We start from the raw sequence: 23247 nt of genomic DNA, 5'->3' as shown, positions 1-23247 counted from the left end.
AACATCGACAAATTAGCAAGAAGAAAATGAACCTAATGATATGATTGAGGTGTAGATCATGAGCAGATAAGGACACCAATATGTCTGCCCTGTTCCTACTGCTGCTGAAGTATCTGTTTCACATAGGGCAGCACCTGCTTCCCATGTGTGTTTATATGCTCTCAGAGTGAATGCTGCAAACTGTCTGCTGTTAATCCTGTGCTGAGGAGTTGTTTACCACCCTCAGACACAGGGAAATGTGGAAGCTTGAACTCAGGTTTTTTTTTGGCCGCCCCCATGGCAGGTAAAAGTTCTGGGGCCAAGGACGGAACTCACACCACAGGGGTGACTTGGGCCACAGCAGTGACAATGCCAGGTCCTTAACTTTCTGAGCCACAAGGGAACTCCTTGAACTCAGTTTTAAGAAATGAACATTTCTCTTTTATAAAGCATTTATTTTATTGAAGTATAGTTAATTTACAATGCCATGTTAGTTTCTACCGTACAGCAGATTGATTCAGTTATACACATATATCCTCTTTCATGTTCTTTTCAGTTATACCATATATTCTCTTTCATTTTCTTTTCCATTATGCTTTATCACAGATTTGTAGTTCACTGTGCTATACAGTAGGACCTTGTTGTTTATCTAGCCTATATGTATATTAGTTTGCATCTGCTAATCCCAGACTCCCAAACCTTCCCTTCCAACCCCCTCCCCCTTGACAAACAATTCTTTTCTCTGTAAGTCCAGCATTTCTCTTAAGTTTGGTTTTATTTGAAATACCTGTAGTATGCATTTTCCTCTTATCCCAAACGTATTTTATTGCTGAGTTTTTAAATGTCATTCCTGAATTTTCTAAGAACTTCAATTTATAAGACACATGGATTTTTTCCAGAGACTTGAATAATTAACTACTTTGAGCTGTCATTTTGTTGAGCATTAGTGTAAATTTTAATTGGTGAAATAACATCAAGGTTTAAAGTGAAAGAAGTTTTCTATAGTAGTGGCCTTTTGTTTTGAGGGTTAGGAGAGTAAATATTTTCTTTGAAAATATGTGGTTTTTATTCAGTGCTGAGCCTGTGATTCAGACTTCCCACATGTTTACAATCAAACGTTTTTCTAGAAAATGATTTCTGAGGTTCAAGAATAAGACTCATAGCTCTCAATTGTTGCTGTATAGAATTATTTCTATCCTCGCCCACATCTTCTTTGAAAATCTTTTATTGAGTACATACTATGCTTCATATATTTTGCAAGAGGCTGGAGGTATAAAGATAAGGAGGAGTCAGATGGAAAGACACAAACTGGGTGAGAGTGTGGCCATAGTAACATGGTAAACTCCATGTACCAGGTATTGTGAAAGATGGAAGAAGAGCACATAGACTCTGAACAACCAGCTAGAAATTTTACTCCGTGGGCAGCATCTTCAGTGGAATGTGGTGATGATGCTGCTGCCGATTGATGGCACAGACAGCAGAGACAGGGCCAGACACTGTGCTCAACACCATTTATGCATTGTCTATTGGGTCTTCACCATAGTTCAATGAAGTAGGTAGTACAATAATTTCTTTTTACACATGAAGAAATAAGAGGCAGAGCTGAGATACAAACCTTGGTCCATGTGATTTGATATCCAAGCCCTTCAAAAGTTTGGGCTCTGAAATTCTACACAGCTGGATTTGAATTCTGCACTGCCTTCTCTAGCTGAATAATTGTTGGCAAATTATTTCACCTCTTTCAGCTTCAGTTTCCTCCTTTGTAAAATGGTGACAGTAATAACACCTGTGGTCAATGCTCTCCTCTTCCTACCAGAGAGCTACCTCTCCTTTCATCCTCCTTCCTTGCCCCTAGAGCTCACCTCCAATTACTGAGCCTGGAAATTCCAGATAATCACGTTCTCAGTTGCCCTTGAAGTTAGAGCCTGAACACATGACCGTGTTCTGCCCCAAGGGACCTGAGGGGGTAATCGTGAAAGGAACATGTCATCTCTAATCAAAATTAATGCTAGGAATCTACTTTTATTCCATGCGCTGTGAGGCCGATTCTACTTTAGCCAACTAACAATCCTAAAGAGCTGCCATGGACAAACTGGGGGTAGCTTCTAACAGATGAGGAGCAGAGGAGTCTAGGTTAACTCCATGGAGCTATGTGGGTAGTACATTTTCTTTTTTATTTAAACCGCTTTTAATTGGACATTCTGTGACTCACAGACACTCCAAATTTATTGAGTTTTAGATGAGCTACATTGAATAAAGCACTGAGTGTAACACCTGCAAACAGTAAGTTCTCAATAAGAGGGTCTTTTTATCTTCTTAATCAAAGTTATCTAAGTATGATTTTTGTTTTGTAGCTTTTGATCATTAGTAATATAGGGAGTTTTCTTTTCTCTTTTTGAATAACCATGCCTAAATTGACCAAATCTAAGTGTATAGCATATAAACCAAATAGTTGATGCTGTTTGACTTCTCAGGGGATTAAGCAAAATGCAAATAACAACTAGGTGAGTTGGCACAGAGGATTGAGCTATCAGAGGAGCTGCTGGATCAACCATTAGTTGCTTTCCAGATCCATTCTGTAAGTTGGCATTAAAGGATTATAGACATCCTCATGAAAGACGCACTTGTTCTTTTAAATTAACATACGATTGACCATCAAGAACACACCTGGAGCTCTGCTTTCCACCATGTGAAGCTACTAGAAGTCATCAGTCTGTGACCCGGAAGAGGAACCTCACCGGAACTCGACCGTGTCAGCACCCTGATCGCAGACTTCCAGCCTCCAGAACAGTGAGGAATAAATTTCTGTTGCTTATGAGCAAAAAAGTAAAGGAAGAAGGAAGGAGAAGGGAAGGGGAAGGGAAGAAAGCATTTGTAGTTAGACAAGGTAGATTTTATTACTCTCTGCAGAGAAGAAGAGCATACATCATGGGGACTGATGGAGTGTCTCAGTAAAAGGGTATTAGAAATGATGTATTATAGGATTGGGACTTTGGTTGGGTAATTTGGGGGGGCTGTAAGGAGGTGGAGGTTTGTTCTAAATTACATGCTGTAAGAAGGCTGGCGTGATCTATGATTCAGCATCAATAAATCTTATCTAAAGAGGAGCGATTAGAACAAGGATAGCGTTGTAATTAGCTAATTATCTTGGCCAAGTGGGGAGATGTTTGGTATTTTGCAGATGACACTGCCTTTGATTTTGTCTGTGCCTAGATAAGATTATGAGAGGGCCTGATTTTGTCTTACTTTATTATGGTCTTAGTGTAACCTTGTCTGAGGTTAATGTCCTATGAGATGGTTCACATCTAATGGAATAACAGGGCTTCATTGTGAGTATAAGACAAGTTTTGGATGTTGGGGGGCTGTCATTTTATTGTTTTCTGTTTTTTTCTCAATGTAGAATGCAACAATAATTAGTTTCACACTTACTTTTCTATATATAATGCTGTATTTTGAAATCCAGAATTAAAATCAGTAAGGGGATGGTACTTTACTGGGAGAAAATGCTGTTGTTTCTATTGATGGTCCACGTTGGGGAAATTCTATAATTCTCTTTGGCTGATGCAAGGAAGTTAGACTAGGAACACCTAACAATAGCAGGAAAATAATTCCTCAGAAGGGTGTAGTCTCAGACTGGCCATATCCTTCATTCTGGAACAAAAGATAAAGAAGGAGTTTCTACCTTATGTTTTATTCATCCACATTTATTTTTTGGCAATCAAATCCTTGCTATCAGGAGTTCCCTTTGTGGCTGAGCGGAAATGAATCTAACATCCATGAGGATGCAGGTTCAACCCCTGGATCCAGTGTTGCTGTGAACTGTGGTATAGGTCGCAGACAGTTTGGATCTGGCATTGCTGCGGCTGTGGTGTAGGCCAGAAGCTGCAGCTCCAATTCTACCCTAGCTTGGGAACCTCCATATGCATTTGATGCAGCCCTAAAAAGACAAAAAAAAAAAAAAAAAAAATCCTAGATATCATTCTTAGGTTTTTTTTTTTTTAAATCTGGTGTTTACTTTTTAAAAATTCTTTAACTGTTCTTGGCGTCTGCCTTTGTATCTAATCTTGTTTATATTTAATAAAAGATTACAAAAGACCATGGTAGTGATAATAACTTGTTAAACAATGTATAGGAAATGGTATTATAAGCAAAGATGAGCTTCAATTGATATATATGTCAGTTCTAGAAATACTGCAATGCCATGTGACCAGTTACAAACTGATAATAAATCATGAAGACATAATGGTAGGAATAATGATAAAAGCTGTAGTTATAGAGTCCAGATTACAAGTTGGAAAATACATTTTCATAGGGAAAAGTCAAGGAGACACTTAAGGAAAGCATTTTAGTAAATGTCATTTCTGGAAAAAAATAAATAGTGCTTGTATAATAAAGGGAATAGATGTTTAACTACCGCCCCAAAATAAGCCCCAAACTCTCTCACATACAACACTCTTGTGTGATTTTTTTAACTTAGGATTTTCTTATTTATGTTGCAAAAACCATTTTATTCACTCAGAAAAACTATATAAACACTTGTATTCTAAAATATTTTTCACTTAAGAGATCTCAGGGTTGAGGATTACTTTCAGCTTTCTCACTGATTTGTTTTCCTTCTTTTGTGCTTGGCCATAGTACGGATTGTTTTTTTCTCCTTTCTCTTCTAGAACATATTCAACTTAGACCTGTTCCTGAAATACTAAGTTATAATCTGTTATAAATCTGTATTGCATTAATATGCCTACCTGTAGCTCAACAAAAATATGATAGACCCAAGATGAAATGTGAAATGAGTAGCATTTGACTCTTGCTCCCCTTCTATGCTTCTTGACAGAGAGGCTCTAGTGTGAAAATAGAAGCTGGCTAGTGAGGAAAGAGGAAGCTAGGTTAGTGGCTTGTCTTTGCGGATCTCAAGATGCTTGTCAGTAGAAGGTAAGGGTGCAGGCACTGCCACTGAAGTTCTCAGACTTTGTTGTGCATTTTGATGACCAGCGGGTATGTTAACACATTAGTTGCTCAGTCTTATTCCCAAGAATTTCTGATTCATTAGGTCTCAAGTAGGGCAGAGAATTTGTAATTCCAGTGGATTCCCGGGCGATGATGATAATGCTGCTTCAGGAACCACATTTTAAAACGTTTACTCTTTTTGATACATTTCTGCCTGTTGAATTCCCAGCCATGTGGGTTACAGGTTCCTCCTTTCAGATCTCACTATCAGCTGTGGGTGGCCTCATTGCAAGTCTCTTCTTGTTTCTAGCTTCTGTTTTCTGGACCTCTTGTCTAGAACCTGAAGCTTGCAGTCTTCTCAGGCTGGATCCTGACCCATTTTGCAGGCTCTTTGCTCATGTCCCTGACACTCTCTTTAAGATCTTAGCCTGAGCTCCAGATCCTTGAAACCTTCTCTTGGCCCCTACCTCCACCCTGCCTCCCACACCCACGTGATCACATGCCTGCCAGCTCCTGTCTTCATCAACACCTCTTTTTTTTTTATTTTTTAATTAAAATAAGGTTGATTTAAAATGTTCAATTTCTGCTGTGACCGAGTCATGCATACATATATATGTCAGCAAAGTGACCCAGTCATACATACATACATATACATTCTTTTTTTCCCCCATACTATCATCCATCATGTTCTAACTCAAGAGGTGTTTTTTTGTTTTGTTTTGTTTTTGTTTTTTTTTAATTTTTGGCCACCTGCAGCATATGGAACTCCTGGGCCAGGGATCAGATTCGAGCCACAGTCGAGACCTAAGCAACAGCTGTGGCAATGCCAGATTCCTAACCCACTGTGCCAGGCCTGGGATTGAACCTGGGTTGCAAGCAGCTCCCAAGATGCCACCGGTCCCTGTGTGCCATAGTGGGAGCTCCACATCAATCATTCTTGACCTTCCATGTTCTGTTACCTAAGGATCTCATGAAACCTTTCACCTATAGAAATCTGATTTAGTTCAGTTCCATTGCTGTGCTGAGTGTAATGAATTAGTTTTGTTGGGAATTCAAAGGACATCAAAATGTGTGACTTGATTGTTGTCATCCTAGCTCATAGGACAATGAAAAATTTATGATCTGAATAATTGACTTCACTTGAAGACATACTTAACACCGATGGTAGTCCAGAATATTTAGAAATTGTATTAGTTTTTTCTTGCTATGTGACAAATTACCACAAACTTAGTGTCTTCAAGTAACACCCATTTATCAGGTGATAGTTCTGCCTGTCAGAAGCCTGGAAAGCAGAGCTGGTCCACTCTGGGAGCTGCACAGAACTGAAATCTGTGTTGACTGGCTACATTCTCCTCTAGAGGCTTGACCAAAGAAGAACCTGCTGGGAGTTCCCATTGTGGCTCAGCGGAAATGAACCCGACTTTTATCCATGAGGATGTGGGTTCGATCCCTGGCCTTGCTCAGTGGGTCAAGGATCCAGTGTTGCTATGAGCTCTAGTGTAGGTCACAGACACAGCTCAGATCCTGAGTTGCTGTGGCTGTGGTGCAGGCCAGCAGCTGCAGCTCCAATTTGACCCCTAGCCTGGAAACTTTCACACCTGTGGCTCTGAAAGTCAAAAAAAAAAAAAAAAAAAAAAAAAAAATGAACCTGCTTCCAGGCTCATTCGTGTTGTTGATAGAAGTCAGTTTCTTGTGGGTTATAGGTCAGAGGTCCTTCTTTTCTTGCTGACTCTTGCCCAGGGACCGCTCTCCACTCTCAGAGGCCACTTATACTTCTCTTCACAGGCTCTCTCGCAGCATGGTAGCAACAGCCGTCTTCAAGGCCGGCAGGAGAATCTCCCTTGCATTGACTCTGCTCTGACAGCCAGAGAAAACTCTCTGCTTTTACACAACTCTTGTAATTACATGAATAGGCTCAACTGAATAAATTCCCCTTCGACATTAGTATAATCATGGGAATGGTAGCTCCTCACATTCACAGGTTCTGCCCATATGCAAAGGGAAGGTGATCTGATTACACAAGATTGATAGGCTTTGGGGTAGAATTCTGACTACTGCAGTCTCCCCCTCTCACCCTCAATGATCCACATCTGTTCCACACACAAAATACACACACCTCTTCCAAAGGTTCCCAAGGGTCTTATCCCTTTCCAGCCGCAGTTCAAAGTCCAAAATCCCTCTAAATATCATTAGCTCAAAAGTCTAAAATACTATCATCTAAATCAGGTGCCCACAAGGGTCTAGCATGTAATTAATTTAAGCACAATTCCTCTCTCATTTGTGGGCCCGTGAAACCACAGAGACATTATTTGCCCCCACACTCCCAACACATAAGCATGAGGTAACCATTGTAGGCATTTCTGCTCAAAAAGGGTAAATGCAAGGCACAAAAGTTGCCAGGCCAAAGCAGTTTTGGCATTCAGCTGGGCCAACTCATTAGGTTTGAAAGCTTGAGAACAATTCCCTTTGACTCTGTTTCACTCTCTTGGCTCTTGGTTTTTCCCTCCAGGCTCTTGGTTCTGCCCTCTGAGTGAGGGTCACTGGAGGTCATTCTTAGACTAATGCTACTGTAGCAATTATTTGATTTTTTTGTGTATCCTGAATTTCTAGTATCTTGAGGAATTCATGGCAGGTACACGGGAACACATGATTGATATATTGGTAAGCATAACCCAAATGTTTATAATGGTAGTAAAATGGCATCTCAAGTTTAAAGCACAGTGATATTAACCATCCTTGGTCAGATTATGAGTCAGCCCCTGAGCAGTGAGCTCATACTCCTAAGACGATGTCTTCTAGGAGTAAGGAGCATCCACTGGGAATGGTCATCTGATAGATGATTATCTCAAGATTGAGTATGAGGGAACCAAAGAACTGAGGAAAAAAAGGTTACAATAAATGCTTTAAACAAAACCTAATAGCATTTCTTTAAGCTGTGTCTTCTCTAAAATAGTCAAATGTCATCAGTAAGAAAAAACCAACCAAATGCCATGTGTTTAGGTAATCAACTTCTTAATATAAAATAAGAGCTCCCCCGCAGACCTAATCCAGTGTCCAGCACATGCATGACTTTCTAGAGGAATTTTTTTTTTTTTTTTGTCTTTTTGCCTTTTTCTAGGGCTGATCCTGCAGCATATGGAGGTTCCCAGGCTAGGGGTTGAATCGGAGCTGCAGCTGCTGGCCTACGCCAGAGCCACAGCAACGCAGGATCAGAGCCGTGTCTGTAACCTACACCACAGTTCATGGCAATGCCGGATCCTTAACCCACTGAGCAAGGCCAGGGATCGACCCCGCAACCTCATGGTTCCTACTCAGATTCGTTAACCACTGCGCCACAACGGGAACTCCTTTTTTTTTTTTGTCTAAGGAATTTTTTTTTGAAACTAAAGCATAGTTGATTTACAGTGTTGGCCAGTTTCTGCTATATAGCAAAGTGATCCAGTCATACATATATATACATTCCCTTTCTTGGATTATCTTTCATCATTGTCTAAATCAAGAGATTGAATATAGTTCCCTGTGCTATACAGTAGGTACAGTAGGACCTCATTGCTTATCCATTCTTTTTTTTTTTTTTTTTTTTTTTTGCATTTTAGGGCCCGCCTGCAGCATATGGAAGGTCCCAGGCTAGGGCTTGAATCGGAACTACAGCTGATGGCTTATGCCACAGCTAAAGCAATGCGGGATCCCAGCCCCATCTTCAATCTACACCACAGCTCACGGCAATGCTGGATCCTTGACCCACTGATCGAGGCCAGGGATCGAACCCACATCCTTATGGATACTAGTTGGGTTTGTTTCTGCTGTGCCACAAGGGAACTCCTGCTTATCCATTCTAAATGTAATAGTTCGCATCTACCAGCCCCAAACTCCACATCCATCCCACTTCCTCCTCCCTCTCCCTTGCAACCACAAGTCTGTTCTCTATGTCTGTGAGTCTGTTTCTGTTTTATATATAGGTTCATTTGTGCCATAGTTTAATTCCATATATAACTGATACCATATGGTATTTGTCTTTCTCTTTCTGACTCACTTCACTTAGTGTGAGAATGTCTAGCTGCATCCATGTTGCTGCAAATGGCATTATTTTGTTCTTTTTATGCCTGAGTAGTACTCCATTGTATTTATGTACAACATCTATTAATCCATTCATATGTCAGTGGGTCTTGAGGTTGTTACATATCTTGGCTATTGTGAATAGTGCTGCAATGAACATATAAGTATACATATATTTTTGAATTACAGTTTTGTCTGGATATATGAAGAGTGGGATTGCTGGCTAATATTTTAGTTCTAGTTAGTTTTCTGAGGAACTCCATGGTGTTTTCTATAGTGGTTGTACCAATTTACATTCCCACCAGCAGTGAAGGAGGAGTCCCTTTTCACCACACCCACTCCAGCATTTATTATCTGTAGCATATTAATGATAGCCCTTCTGACAGAGCTGGTACCTTACTGTAGTTTTGATTTGCATTTCTCTAATAATTAGTCATGTTGAGCATTTTTTCATGTGCCTACTTGCCATCTGTATATCTTCTTTGGAGAAATGTCTACTTAGGTCTTCTGCCCATTTTTTGATTGTGGTGTTTGTTTTTTTGTTGTTGTTGAGTTGTTTGTATACTTTGGAGATTAAGCCCTTGTCAGGGGCATAATTTGCAACTATTTTCTCCCATTCCATACTTTGTCTTTTCCTTTTTTGTTGATGTTTTCCTTTGCTGTGCAAAAGCTGGTAGGTTTAGTTAGGTCCCATTTGTTTATTTTTGTTTTTATTTCTGTTGCCTTGGGAAAAGGCAAGACATAAGATCTAAGAAAATATTTGTGTAGTTTATATCAAAGAATGTTTTACCCATGTTCTATTCTAGGAGTTTTATGGTGTCATATCTTATGTTTAAGACGTTAAGCCATTAAGACGTTATTGTGCATGGTATGAGGGTGTGCTCTAGTTTCATTGATTTACATGCCTCTGTCCAATTTTGCCAGCAGCACTTGCTGAAGAGATTGTCTTTTTTTCCATTTCATATTCTTGCCTCCTTTGTTGAAGATCAATGACCAAAGGTGTCCAGGTTTATTTCTGGGCTCTCTATTCTGTTCCATTTGTCCGGATGTCTGCTTTTGCACCAGTACCACACTGTCTTGCTTACGATGGCTTTGTAACATTGTCTGAAGTCTGGGAGAATTATGCCTCCTGCTCTCTCTCTTTTTTTCCCCCTCAGGACTGCTTTGACAAATATGGGTCTTTTGTGGCTCCATATAAATTTTAGGAATATTTGTTCTAGTTCTGTGAAAAATGTCATGGGTAATTTGATAGGGATTGCATGGAATCTGTTGATTGCTTTGGGTAGTATGGCCATTTTAACAATATTAATTCTTCCAATCCAGGAGCATAGCATGTCTTTCAATTTCTTTGAATTCTCTTTAATGTCCTTGATTAATATTTTATAGCTTTCAGGGTATAAGTCTTTCACATCCTTGGTCAGGTTTATTCCTAGGTATTTTTTGAGTGCAATTTAAAAAGGTATTGTATTTTTATATTCCTTTTCCAATATTTCCTTGTTAATATACAGAAATAGAACCAATTTCTGAATGTTAATTTTGTATCCTGCTACTTTGATGAATTCATTGATCAGTTTGAGTAGTTTTTTTTGTGGAGTTCATAGGCTTTTCTATATATAGTATTGTGTCATCTGCAGAGTGAGAATTTCATTCCTTCTCTTCCAATTTGGATAACATTTATTTCTTTTGTTTGTCTGATTGCTCTGTCTAGGACGTCCAATACTATGCTGAATAAAAGTGGTAAGAGTGGTCATCCTTGTCTTGTTCCATATTTTAGTGGGAAGTATTATGCTGGCTGTGAGTTTGTCATAAATGGCTTTTATTATGTTAAGATATGTTCTCTCCATACCCACTTTAGTAAGAGGTTTGTTTTTTTTTTTTTTATCATGAATGGATGTTGAATTTTGTCAAATGCTTTTTCTGCATCTATTGAGATGATCATGTGTTTGTTTGTTTTTTTGTTTTTGTTTTTTTACCTTTGTTAATGTGGTGTATGACATTAACTGATTTTTGTATGTTGAACCCTCCTTGTGAATTTGGGATGAATCCCACTTGGTCATAGTATATGATCCTTTTTATGTGTCATTGGATTCAGTGGGCTAAAATTTTGTAAATAATTTTTGCATCTATATTCATCAAAGATATTGGCCTATAATTTTCTTTTTTGAAGGTATCTTTATCTGGTTTTGGCATTAGGGTGTCTTTGGGACTTTTTCAGTCTTACCTGTTTGTGTGTCTGTTGCTCACACCAGGCTATGGGGTCACAGGGAGAGGGATTCTGTCTTATTCTGAAACTAGTGCAGGCATACATGTTTTGAACTGAATAGTCTGCCTCTAAAGCCTGTACTCTTATCCTTTAGTATGATGTGCTAACTTCCTAACCTAGTAGCCATCAAACATTATAAAAATGTGGCAGGAACATAATTAGGGCCTGGAGTCAAGAAGAGTTTTAGCATTAGAAGTCCTTCTAGAAATTCAGAAGAATTTCCTTCTTCCAGAGAAGGATTCTTTCTCTGCAGAAATATTGATTCGTAAAAATCTTCATTCATGCAAATTCTTGTTGATGATTTAAAACTAACTCTATAAACAACACAGAGAAAACTGTTATGGAAATTCTTTCTTGCTCTAACTTCCTCCCCATTTCCCAGAGCACATGGAATAACAAGAGAAATTAGACAAACTGTAAACCATAATCTGTATGTGCCACCCACACAGGGGTTCCAGTGGGATATGGTCACATGTCAGGGATGTAGGGCAAATCAGTCTACAAATGGGCAGTTAATTCAGGAGCAGGAGTCTTGGAGCCAGATATGGTGAGATGGCTGGTGGGAAGCAATTAAGGGATACAAACCATGAGTAGGATGGAGCTCAGGTCCTGTTCTCATGAGTGTTTCCCCAGTGGTGGAGGGACACAGTCTTTGCCAAAGACTGTGGGGCAGGTCCCAGAGAGGCAGAGCTCTTAGAGGAGCCTACTAGAAGCCAAGGTCAGCTCCAGGACCCAGAGGCCTGGGAAGTTGGCAACTTGAAAAGCACACACCCATTACTGAGGAAGTACATGGGGGAGGCATGTAGCAGCACAGTTAAGACCTTGAGTTCTGGAGTCAGATTGTCTGGAAACCTCTTAGACCTACCACTTGCTCACCATGTGATTTTGCTCAAGTTATTCAACCTCCTGGTCCCTCTATTTCTCCATGTCTCTAATAGTGCTTGTTAAGAGTGTTAGGAAAAGTCAATAAAGCAACAGTCCTGAAGATTTTCTGCATAACCCCTTGCATATAGAAGCACTAAATAAAAGCTCATTGTATTGTAAGTAGCAGCAAATTATAGTACTAATTAGCAACAAAGGGACCTGAGAAACATATGGGAAATCCACGGTTGGTCCTTGAACTTTTAGTGCTAGCTCTCAATGGCCATGCCCCTTTTCTTTGCGTAAGATGTTCGATATACCTGGAACCACTTTTTCCTTCCTTTATATTTGGCTACAACTTCTATCTTCTTCAGGTCTCAAGTCACACTCCTGCTGTTCTGATGAGTAGGCTAAGAATGGTTGGATTAGTCTGTTCTGTGTCTGTTTTGGTCTGGGAACTAAGTCAGAGGCTGAATCTTCCTGCCTCAGGTCCAGCAGGATACCTGGCATTGACTTGGACTCAGAGATAAAGTAAAAAAGGGACCTAGGCAGGTGATTTTATGACACTGTGGATGTTATTATTTATTGTGAGGTTAGATGAGGCAGAACTGTAACAGGAGGGCTCTTCTGAGCAGGGAAAATATGGGGTTCTAGGACCAAAATTTACTGAAGAGATGCACTATATTAGAGTTCGGATGCATGCTTGTTGATTGTTTCTTTTTGTTGTTCTTTTTTGAGAGGGAAGTGAACAAATTGCTGGTTTTACTTATTGATCCAAAAGGCTAACCTTGACATCTAGATAAAAGACTTGTTCTGGAGGTATTTCCTTGACTATAGAGCCAGTTACTTAACCAGACAGTGTTCAGCATTCTGTCCAGCTTGCTCTCAGTAAAAGTGGAAGCTTATTTTTACCTGGCACCCTTTATACTACCTGAGGAAAGAGGTATGGCCACAGCATCAAGTTCAAATTATTCTATATGGCTTCCTAGGATGATCCATTACCTAACTCTTCCAAAACTCTTTGCCTTCATGTCTCAGCTCCCTTCTTGCAGACTGGTTCCCAGACATATAAAACTTCTTTCAGCTCTTCAGCAGCCAGGCTCTCTCTTGCCTGAGTCTTTTGCTCTGTCTCAAACTTTCTTCACATCACTTCTTCATCTGTAAAAACTCCAACTCACCTTGCAAACTTCTGCATAATCATCACCACCTCTGGAAAACCCCTCTGTACCATACCCCATGCACCCAGCCCAAATGAGGTACTTCTGCCTCTAGGAGGATAAGTATGACATGACCTTGCTCACACACTGTGTTCCCAGGCTCATCACTGGGCATAGCACAGAGTCAGCAAAAATATGTGTTGAAAGAATGAGTGATTGAGTGACTCAACAAATGAATGAATGGAAAAAATATGCCTGTTTTCAGTAAATGACCAATCAGAGGGCTATTTTGAATAGGGACCTAGAAGGTGAAGGGTGCTGTTGGGGTTTTTGGATTGGGCACCATAGAATAAGGAAGTGAAACCTGTACAGAAGCATAGGAAAATGCTTAAGTAAAATAATAAAATATTAAACTGATTTAGCCAAAATATAATAAATCATGGTGAACAAATTGATTGTACTGAGCTTAAATAGAATGGATACACAGCTATCTGCTATCTGCTCCTGAGATTGCGCCTATAATTCTCACGGGCAGAACCTTATGTCTGTAACACAGATCTACCAGACGGTTTCTCAGGGGCACTACACAAGAGTACTAACTTACAAAACTGACGCCACATGCCTCATCTCCTTCTGACTAGGTATCACAACTCAAAATTGGATTGTAAGTAAGTGGGCTTCTCTGGCCTTATGGGTAAAGAAGATAGGCTGAGAACCTACCTACTATTACTGAAAATGGGGTCTAGTAGCTCACTACTTGAAAGCCAACAGAGAGGCAAGGTTGGTGGAGAGGAAAGTTTGCTTTATTTCAGAGGTGGGCTATAGTGCGGATTGGGGGTCAGACCTGTTGTCCAAAGGCCAATTCCCTCCACTGACAATCAGTGCAGCAAAGCTTTTGCATACAGAAACAGCATGATCAGGAGTTCCCGTCATGGCGCAGTGGTTAATGAATCCAACTAGGAACCAAGAGGTTGCGGGTTCGGTCCCTGCCCTTGCTCAGTGGGTTAAGGATCCGGCGTTGCCGTGAGCTGTGGTGTAGGTTGCAGACGCGGCTCGGATCCTGCGTTGCTGTGCCTCTGGCGTAGGCCGGTGGCTACAGCTCCGATTCAACCCCTAGCCTGGGAACCTCCATATGCCGCGGGAGCGGCCCAAGAAATAGCAGCAACAACAACAACAATAACAAAAAAAAGACAAAAAAAAAAAAAGACAAAAGACAAAAAAAAAAAAAAAAAAAAGAAAAGAAACAGCATGATCAGCTCTGACAGTCACCTTGAAATTCGTCATGCAGTGGTCTGAGCAGCAGCATCTTGATTGTCTTAAGTACAGTTAATCTTCAGTTCCAGGGTTGATTTGTTCCCATTTCCTTGAGGCCATTTCTCAGAATCGTGGCAACTTATGTCAAGTCTACAGTCTGGTCATCATGTAGTTAAGTTCTTCCACCTGACAGGGTTTCAATATCTTCAAAACTGCTTAAAGGATATGGCTCAAAATATTATCTATAGCCTTAGAGTTGTTTAATGACCTTTGTTTAATGACCATTATTACTTTGTCCTGTTTGACTGCTTTCCTTTGCTTCTGCATGTTCTCACTTCTCTGATTAAACTTATTCTTTGGCTAAAGTTTTCATGTAGATAAAAGGCAGTCAGAAGGCATGGGGGAGGGGTTAGGACCATAGGGTCCTGCTTTGTTTTCCTCTTAGCATGGGACAGGCTTTGAAGAACCAATTTAGTTGTGGAGAATAATGCCAGTAGAAGACCCAGTCAGGAGCTACTATTACCAAGAAATGTAGTAGCCCGAGTCACAACTGAGGCAGCAATAGGTAAGAGGGTTTCCAATCAGAAGTACCGAAAGTTTGAAGGTGTATTCATGAGTGGTTTCAGCAAGAAAGAGAAGAAGTGACAGGGTCCTGAGCATCAGTTGAGGTCTGGGGTTGGCCCAAAACATGGTGGGACTGCCAGTTGGTGTCAGGAGAAAGAAGATAGAAACAAGTAGGACTGGGGTCAGGGAAAGTGACTCTGCTGTGGCACTGGCTTCTTCAGAGAGGGTCAGCAGTAGAACATGTTGGGCCCATGGAGGAAAGACCTGAAAGGTAGAGTGGGAGGCACAGAATCAGTGGACATAGTCACTAGATGCTCAGGAAGTCATCTAGTCAATCTGCTGAGCCTAGGGCAGAATCACCCTGCATAATTCTACACTAGGACATAGCTGATTCCACTGGGAGGGTTGATGGAATTGCCTGGGGCTGTAAGTACTTGGGAGGTATTGAAGGAGTTCTGGAATTTGGGCCAATCACCTTGGAAGAGAGAGAATAATCAGTAATGATTTATTCCAACTGGTGAAGCAAAGAGGTCCTTCAAGCTGAGCCTCCAAAGAAGTGCCTGGGAACTCCTGTGTGGGGATGTATAGACGGATATGAGAGAAGACAGCTTTGAACTAAGAGTCTGAAACTGATTTAGGATGTGAAAACACCAAAGGAATGAGGGTTGTGAAAGCAAAATTCATTTCCTGGGCTCTGGAGGAAGTAAGGCACTGGAAGATCATTGGGGTTTTTAGGGCCAGGCCAACAGGGACTTTGGAGTGGTGTCTGAAGCCTTGTTCCCAGGGCTAGGAGAGAGGGCAACCCAGTTGGGGTGGCAGTAGGGCACCTAGATGGCCTTCTGGATTAGAAGCCATCTGACTCTTCCCTCTCCAGTCAAGTGTTGTTCCTAAGATTTGGGTGGGGTCTCATATGCTTGTAACTGACAAGAACCTGGCCCATCTGATGTCGGTTCAACCAGGGTTCTTCACTTAGGGTGAGGCTCATCAAGCCATTAACCAAGTTGGCAAATTCCTCAGTTCTCAAAATATTGGTGGGGTCATCCATCAGCCATAAAGCAATACTGGCCTGGGCTAAAGAATGCTATAGAGGTTTTGGGTTTTCTTCTCAATGTGTCCTGCTGAGCAGATGCTAATGTAATTCAAGGAAACATGGCTGAGACCTATACCTGTGATGTCACCTTCTCTTTAGAAATTTGGAAGACAACTTATCAGACCATAATTCTCAAAGTTTGTGGGCGTAAGAATGACTTCTAGGATTTGTTAAAAATGAAGACTCTTGTGCTTCCCATTAAAACTTAGTCTGAATTTTTGAGAGCATGTCCCAGGAATCTTCATTTTAAACAAGTTTCCCAGGTGATTCTTATTCCTGTGGTTTGTGGGCCATATTCTAAGACACAATAGTGCAGAGGCTCATTCTGCTGTGGCACATGGAGATGGATTTTTCATCTTACAGGGACTGGGTAAAATCTGGCCTGATTCCATTTGTTCATGATGTAATTGTAAGAAGTTTGGGGGAGATGTGATCATCAGACACTGCAGTGATTGATAAAAATGAGATAAGATGGGTAGGTGTTGATGCTGAATAATTTCTGGATGCATTGGGCTGACTGAGGCTAGTGAGGTTGGAGCTATTCCTGGTTGACTGGATGGACACCTACACAGGCCTGGGTAGCCTGTTAGGGGCATGGACAGAGGTTAGGGCAGGAAGAAGCAATCAAATGGAAGCTGCAGCCAAGGTCATCAACACTTAGGGCTCATTTCCAGCTACTCTTGATGTGCTGACAGGATGGTTTTGCTGACAGTGGCCTCATACCTAGGGGGTGACTCTGGCTTCCTTCACCTGTTCCACAGCTGGGAGACTCTCTTAAGCTATGTAACAATCCTCAGAACAGATTCCCTGCTCTGAGTTACCATCTGCATCCCTATTTCTCTAAGAAACTTAGGCGTCTCTGCCAGAGTTGCTGAACAGTACTTGAGTGGGATGGACTGGGATGTGAGTGGGGAGGCTTCCAGTGGGTAGAAGCTGACTCTTAAGAATCTTTAGAATTTTCCCCATCCTTTGCTCCCAGAAAGCCAGAGTCAGGGCCTGACACCTTCAGGAAATGAGATAAAGGAAAGAAACAGATACTTTTACAGCGATACTTGTAATAATGTGAGTGCATCATACCAAGAAAGGAGACTACTCCAAAGGAAACCAGCAGAATTTGGTGACCCAGTTGCCTCCTCCTTCATTGTTCAGGGGAGAAAAGAGAGGCTAAAGCAAAATACACGAGAGGGATCCGGAAATCTTTTGGCTAAAAGAATACTGCCCTGCATGTTTTTACCATTTTAAGATTCATTTGAGCTTACAAGATTCCTTTTCAAAGTGCTAGTACCCCAAGGATGCACCCTTCCTTGCTTTAAGTAGGTTGCTTTCACCAGGATGCCTTCCTCCTAAAACCTACGGGAGAAAATTGCCCTGAGAGAAAGTAAATTCTGGTTGAGTCGCAGAAATAGGAATTTGTGAATTATGATGCACTTTGAAGGAGGGGAGTGGAGACTTTGTACATTCAGAAGGTCATCTAGGTTTCCACCCTGTACCTGGGGGGTGAGGGTGGAGGAGGGAGAGAAGTAAATAAAAAGAGAGAAAGGGCGGGTCGTGTCTTGTGTTCTTTCAGCTCCTTGCTTTCTCAGTAGAGCTTCTGCTCTCTCCTACTGCTTTTTGGCTGGGCCGCCACCCACTCATCCTTGAAGATCCAGTTTAACCATCACCTCCTTTCTAGTCTGGCCTGAGGAAAATTAATGGCTCTGTCCTTTAGTCTCTCACAGTCGTTTATATATTTTTTTTCATTCTGGTGGGTTTATGGCTACACTTCCCCCACAGACCGTGAATCCTTGAAAGCAGAGATCATACTCATTTAGCATCTAACATAGTGCACAATAGGATTCAGTCACTATTGACATGAGTAATGAATTTATGACAATCAAAATACTTTGGCAAAACAAATTATCAGTGTTATTGGAATAGATTTCTTCTATTAGGAAGACATTTCTAAATAGCTTGAGATGTATGCACATTGCTATGCTATTTTTGTGTAACTTCTATATTCATTAAAGTAGGTTCTTTTCATACTTTCCTCAATTAAACTGGTGTTTGATTAGTCACTAAAAACCAGAGGTATTTTTTCTTTCGTCCTGTCCTTTCCCCAGGTTAGACCATGTTAACAAAGCTTATGAAAACATGCAAGCACATTCTTTCATTGAGGCTTCTGGTTTAAGCAGAGACCAGCAAGAACAAAACCTTTGAAAAATCCCCCGAAGAAAAACCGTAGAAGATATACTTTACTAATTATAGAAGACTATATGGACCCAAAAAATCACAAGGTGTCCAGGCAAATTTGGGAAGATTTGATGTACTATTTTACACACACCAGGCTAGCAAGAATTTTAAAAATGTAGTATATAGTGGGGACAAAATTTGGCGAATTCAGCACACTCTCTTGCTGCTAGTACAGTAGATTAATTGGCCTTTTTTTTTCAAAAATTTTTAAATTAAAGTGTAGTTGATTTACAATGTTCTGTCAATTTCTGCTCTATGGCAAAGTGACCCAGTCATACATACATATGCACGTTCTTTTTCTTATATTATCTTCCATCATGATCTATCACAAGTGATTAGATGTAGTTCCCCATGCTGTACAGTAGGATCTCATTGCTTATCCATTCTTAATGTAATAGTTTGCATCTAATAACCCCAAACTCCCAGTCCATCCCACTCCCTCCCCCTCCTCCTTGGTAACCACAGGTCTGCTCTCCATGTCTGTGAGTCTATTTCTGTTCTGTAGATAGATTCATTGGTGCCATATTTTAGATTCCACATATAAGTGATATCATATGGTGTTTGTCTTTCTCTCTCTGACTCACTTCACTTAGTATGAGAATCTCTAGGTGCATCCGTGTTGCTGCAAATGTCATTATTTTGTTCTTTTTATGGCTGAGTAGTATTCCGTTGTACATGTGTACCCCATTTTCTTAATCCATTCGTCTGTGAAGGGACATTTAGGTTGTTACATGTCTTGGCTATTGTGAATAGTGCTGCTATGAACATATGGGTATACATATCTTTTTGAATTGCAGTTTTGTCTGGATATATGCCCAGGAGTGGGATTGCTTGGTCATATGATAATTCTATATTTAGTTTTCTGAGTAACCTCCATACTATTTTCCACAGTGATTGTACCAATTACCTAATTGTTTGGGAAAACAATATAACAATACGTATGAGAAGCCAGACGGATGTTCCATAATCCAACTCCTGGGGATTAATACCAAATCAATACATGAAGCAAATGACTTAGACAACTTGAAAATATTTATTGTCCTAGTAATAAGGATGCCCCCCCTCCGGCTGGTGTGCCAACCTTTCAGGTTTGAGGTAGTGTTCCCTCTAGGCTTACAGTGAATCCTTGTAGTGCCTTGGGTCTCAGGGCTGAGGAGTCAGGGCTGCGGATGGATACTGTGACATGAAGCTTCCCCTCAGAGGTAGACTAGGTGTTTGCCTTGCCTCCTCCAAGTGGTTCCTCTTTGGTCTGCCATCCCCTGGGCACTTAGCAGAATGGGTTACATCAGCTCCCTCCTTTCCCCCCCCCCCCCCTTTTTAACTTCTCTAGTTCCCACCTGTACCATCTGTAAAGTCCTTGACTTTGAGTCCATGGTTCTCCTTGCTTTATCCCCCCGAAATGTTCTGAGGCTTTTAGGAAGACAGTGATTGCTGATTGAGTCCAAAGCCTTAACAACCAAATCAATCCATATCGAACCAAGCAAACCAAACAAAAAACTTTTCCTTCCTAATCACAGAAGGTACCCTAGGATATAGGTGTTTAGAAACACAACATAAGATCTTTCAGCCAAAAATAAAGAGGAATTTTTGGAGCTCTCTGGTGGCACAGTGGGTTAAGGACCCAGCGTTGTCACTGCCGTGGCTTGAGTCACAGCTGTGGCACAGTTTCTTCTTTTTTTTTTTTCCCCTTGGCTGCACCTGGGGCATGTGGAAGTTCCTGGGCTAGGAGTCAAATCAAAGCTGCATCTGTGACCTATGATGCAGCTTGCGGCAATGCATGTTCCTTAACCTACTGAGCAAGGCCAGGGATTGAACCACCATCCTCAGGATACCATGTTGAGTTCTAACCTGCTGAACCACAAGGAGAACTCTGTGGTACAAGTTGGATGCCTGACCCCAGAACTTTTGCATGCTTCAGGTACAGCCAAAAAAAAAAAAAAAAAAAAAAAGAATTTTAGTTGAGTTTCTATTTCAGAAAACAAAAACTAAATACCAAGTTTGGAAGAAATCTTTTGAAATGGTAACAGCCTTCAACAGGAGGTTGATGAGTAAATCAATATCTCCAAATATTTTTGTTCATATACATGAAATATTATTTACTCTCTTCCATGTTTCTAGGTTAACATCTAAATTTTTTTGTCACAAGTTTAATAAGTTACAAGGCATGCAATTTCCTGTATACTATAAAAATGATGTTTTAAAATAGATGTGGAGCTCCTGCTGTGGTGCAATAGGATTAGCACTAGGGTGTGGCTTCTCCCAGTGGATTAAGGATCCGGCCTTGCTATACCTTCAGCTTAGGTTGTGACTGGCTTGAGATCTGATCCCTGGCCCGGGAGCTCCATATGCTGCGGGGTAGCAAAAAAATGAAAAACAAACAAAAAAATAAAATAGATATTTTAGCCACTCTTTTAAAATTAATCCAGTGAATACATAATTTCTTTTTCTTTTTTTTTTTTTTTTTTCTTGTCTTTTTGCTATTTCTTTGGGCCACTCCCGCGGCATATGGAGGTTCCCAAGCTAGGGGTCAAATTGGAGCTGTAGCCACTGGCCTACGCCAGAGCCACAGCAACGCGGGATCCGAGCCGCGTCTGCAACCTACACCACAGCTCATGGCAACGACAGATCGTTAACCCACTGAGCAAGGGCAGGGACCGAACCTGCAACCTCATGGTTCCTAGTCGGATTCGTTAACCACTGCGCCACGATGGGAACTCCCATAATTTATTTTTCTTTTCACACTTATAACTCCCATATCCACACCGCTCAGGAGTATATCCTAATTTAATGTATTTTTATGTTTAGATGTGTTTTATTGATCATCCTATAATATTCCTCTGCAATGAAAATGTAAATATATACAATTTTTAAATTTTCTATGACCGAAAGACTGTCGGTCAGTGCTGTCAGTGCTAAAACATTTTTATATTGTCTTATTATCTTATCTTATTATTGTTATATATATTAGTAAAGATCAAGTATTCAAAACAATATAAAAATGTTACAGATGTTTATAATTATTACACATGTAATTTTTTGCAAGTATTTCCTGCATTTTTGGTTAAGTATTTCATCTACAATAATGAGGGTTTAGCATCAATGTTTTCTCAATTTTTAATTTTTGTAAATTTTAAGGAAATGTTTTTACATTAATTAATATCATTTAATAAGTATTGTCATATCAGTGTCATTCAATTCTTTGAACTCCTTCCAATTATGAATTCACTTGGTGACCTTGAGGTCATACTTCATTGAAAGCAATTATTTGGAAAGCACCTGGCTTGTAAGAGAATTTGTTACCTGGTCAGGTCATTAAAAGTATACTCTTTCTCAATACAGCCCAATGTTTTATTTTTATTTATTTATGTATGTATTTATTTTTTGCTTTTTAGGCTGAACCTGTGGCATATGGAAGTTCCCAGGCTAGGGGTCAAATTGAAGTTGCAGCTGCCATCCAGGGCCACAGCCACAGCAACTCAGGATCTAAGGCACATCTTAGACCTACAGGACAGCTTAGAGAAACACCTTAAACCCTCTGAGTGAGGCTAGGGATTAAACCTGCCTTCTCATGAATATTTGTCAGGTTCATAACTCACTGAACCACAACGGGAACTCCTCCAATGTTTTAAATTGACAAAGAATTGACAAAGGTTGCCTTAGCTTTTTATACCCTGGAGCAATGTACCATTTTAAGATTCTCAGTGGAAGTTATGACCTTTCTTCTTGTGGTTTGGATATATGGCTAATATATTTGGGTATATATGGCTCATGTGAAAGAGTTAGGAAATGAAAACTTAATTGCTTTCCTTTACCAGCAGATCAATTTTAGGAAATAATATAGATGGATGCAAGGTGAATATTCAGAAACTGGTGGCCTTAAAACTAAATGTGCACCTACCCTGTGAAAATCCCCCAAGGGATGCACTTGTTGGTTTGAAGAACACTGTTGTAAATTTTCACATAATCTTATTGAATCTGATAAGAGAGGTCAGCCCAGGTTAGGCCTTGGGTGGGAAACTGTCTCTAGTATTTATACTTTGAGAGTATAGAACTGTGACCTGTAACATTAGTGTTAAAACAGTCAATCTCTCCTGGCTCTTTGATTTGTATAGACAGTTACTCTCATCTTTTATATTCTGTTCTAAATTTTCTTCTCAGTGGTAATAACCTTCACTTGAATCTTGGGTTACTAATGTTGACCCTAATGCTGACTGCCTAATGCCAATATAATGCTCCACTTAAAAATGATTATTAAAATTATAAAAACGTGAGACATCGTTATAGTAAGAGGTAGTAGCTCTTTGAAAAGGAACCTTGTGAGCTATAATCTAATATTTTCTTTCCCTCAGTGGTACCAAGAAACTGTGAGTTTAAGTTCCTCCAAATAAAGTGTTCACCAGATTGAACACCAAGTTCTTCCAAATTATTTTCTCATGATTCACTATGGGTGTCATTCTCCAAACATGTTTAAACTCTTCCTCGACCTAGTTTAACACACCCCATGTGTTAATGTCACGGATTCCACAAATTCATTTCCTGCTGTGTGAAGTAGTAATTATTTTTATGTATATTAATTTCGTACCTTTCTTTCGTTTCCTGGTTTTATTGTTTACAGTCAAGAATTCGACCTTGTTGATTTATACTGCTCTGTTTTTACCATTCCCTGTAGTTTTATATATTTTTTTTAGTCCATATTTTTTTAAAAAGTCTTGTCAGCCTCCAGAAGTAGTCTTTTTCCCAAATTTCATTCTTGTGTTGTTCTTGTTTTGCCTTTTTGAGTTCTCATAAAGAGCTCCATGGCCCACCAAAGGAAAGAACCTTAGGAGAGGCTAGTCTGAGAGGGTAAT

This window comes from Sus scrofa, chromosome 2, assembly GCF_054392235.1.
Source record: "Sus scrofa isolate SSC_HxYL_T2T_F1_AM1 chromosome 2, Sscrofa_HxYL_maternal_Yorkshire_Landrace_v2.0, whole genome shotgun sequence".
Lineage (NCBI taxonomy): Eukaryota > Metazoa > Chordata > Mammalia > Artiodactyla > Suidae > Sus > Sus scrofa.
This window is presented reverse-complemented; position numbering follows the sequence as displayed.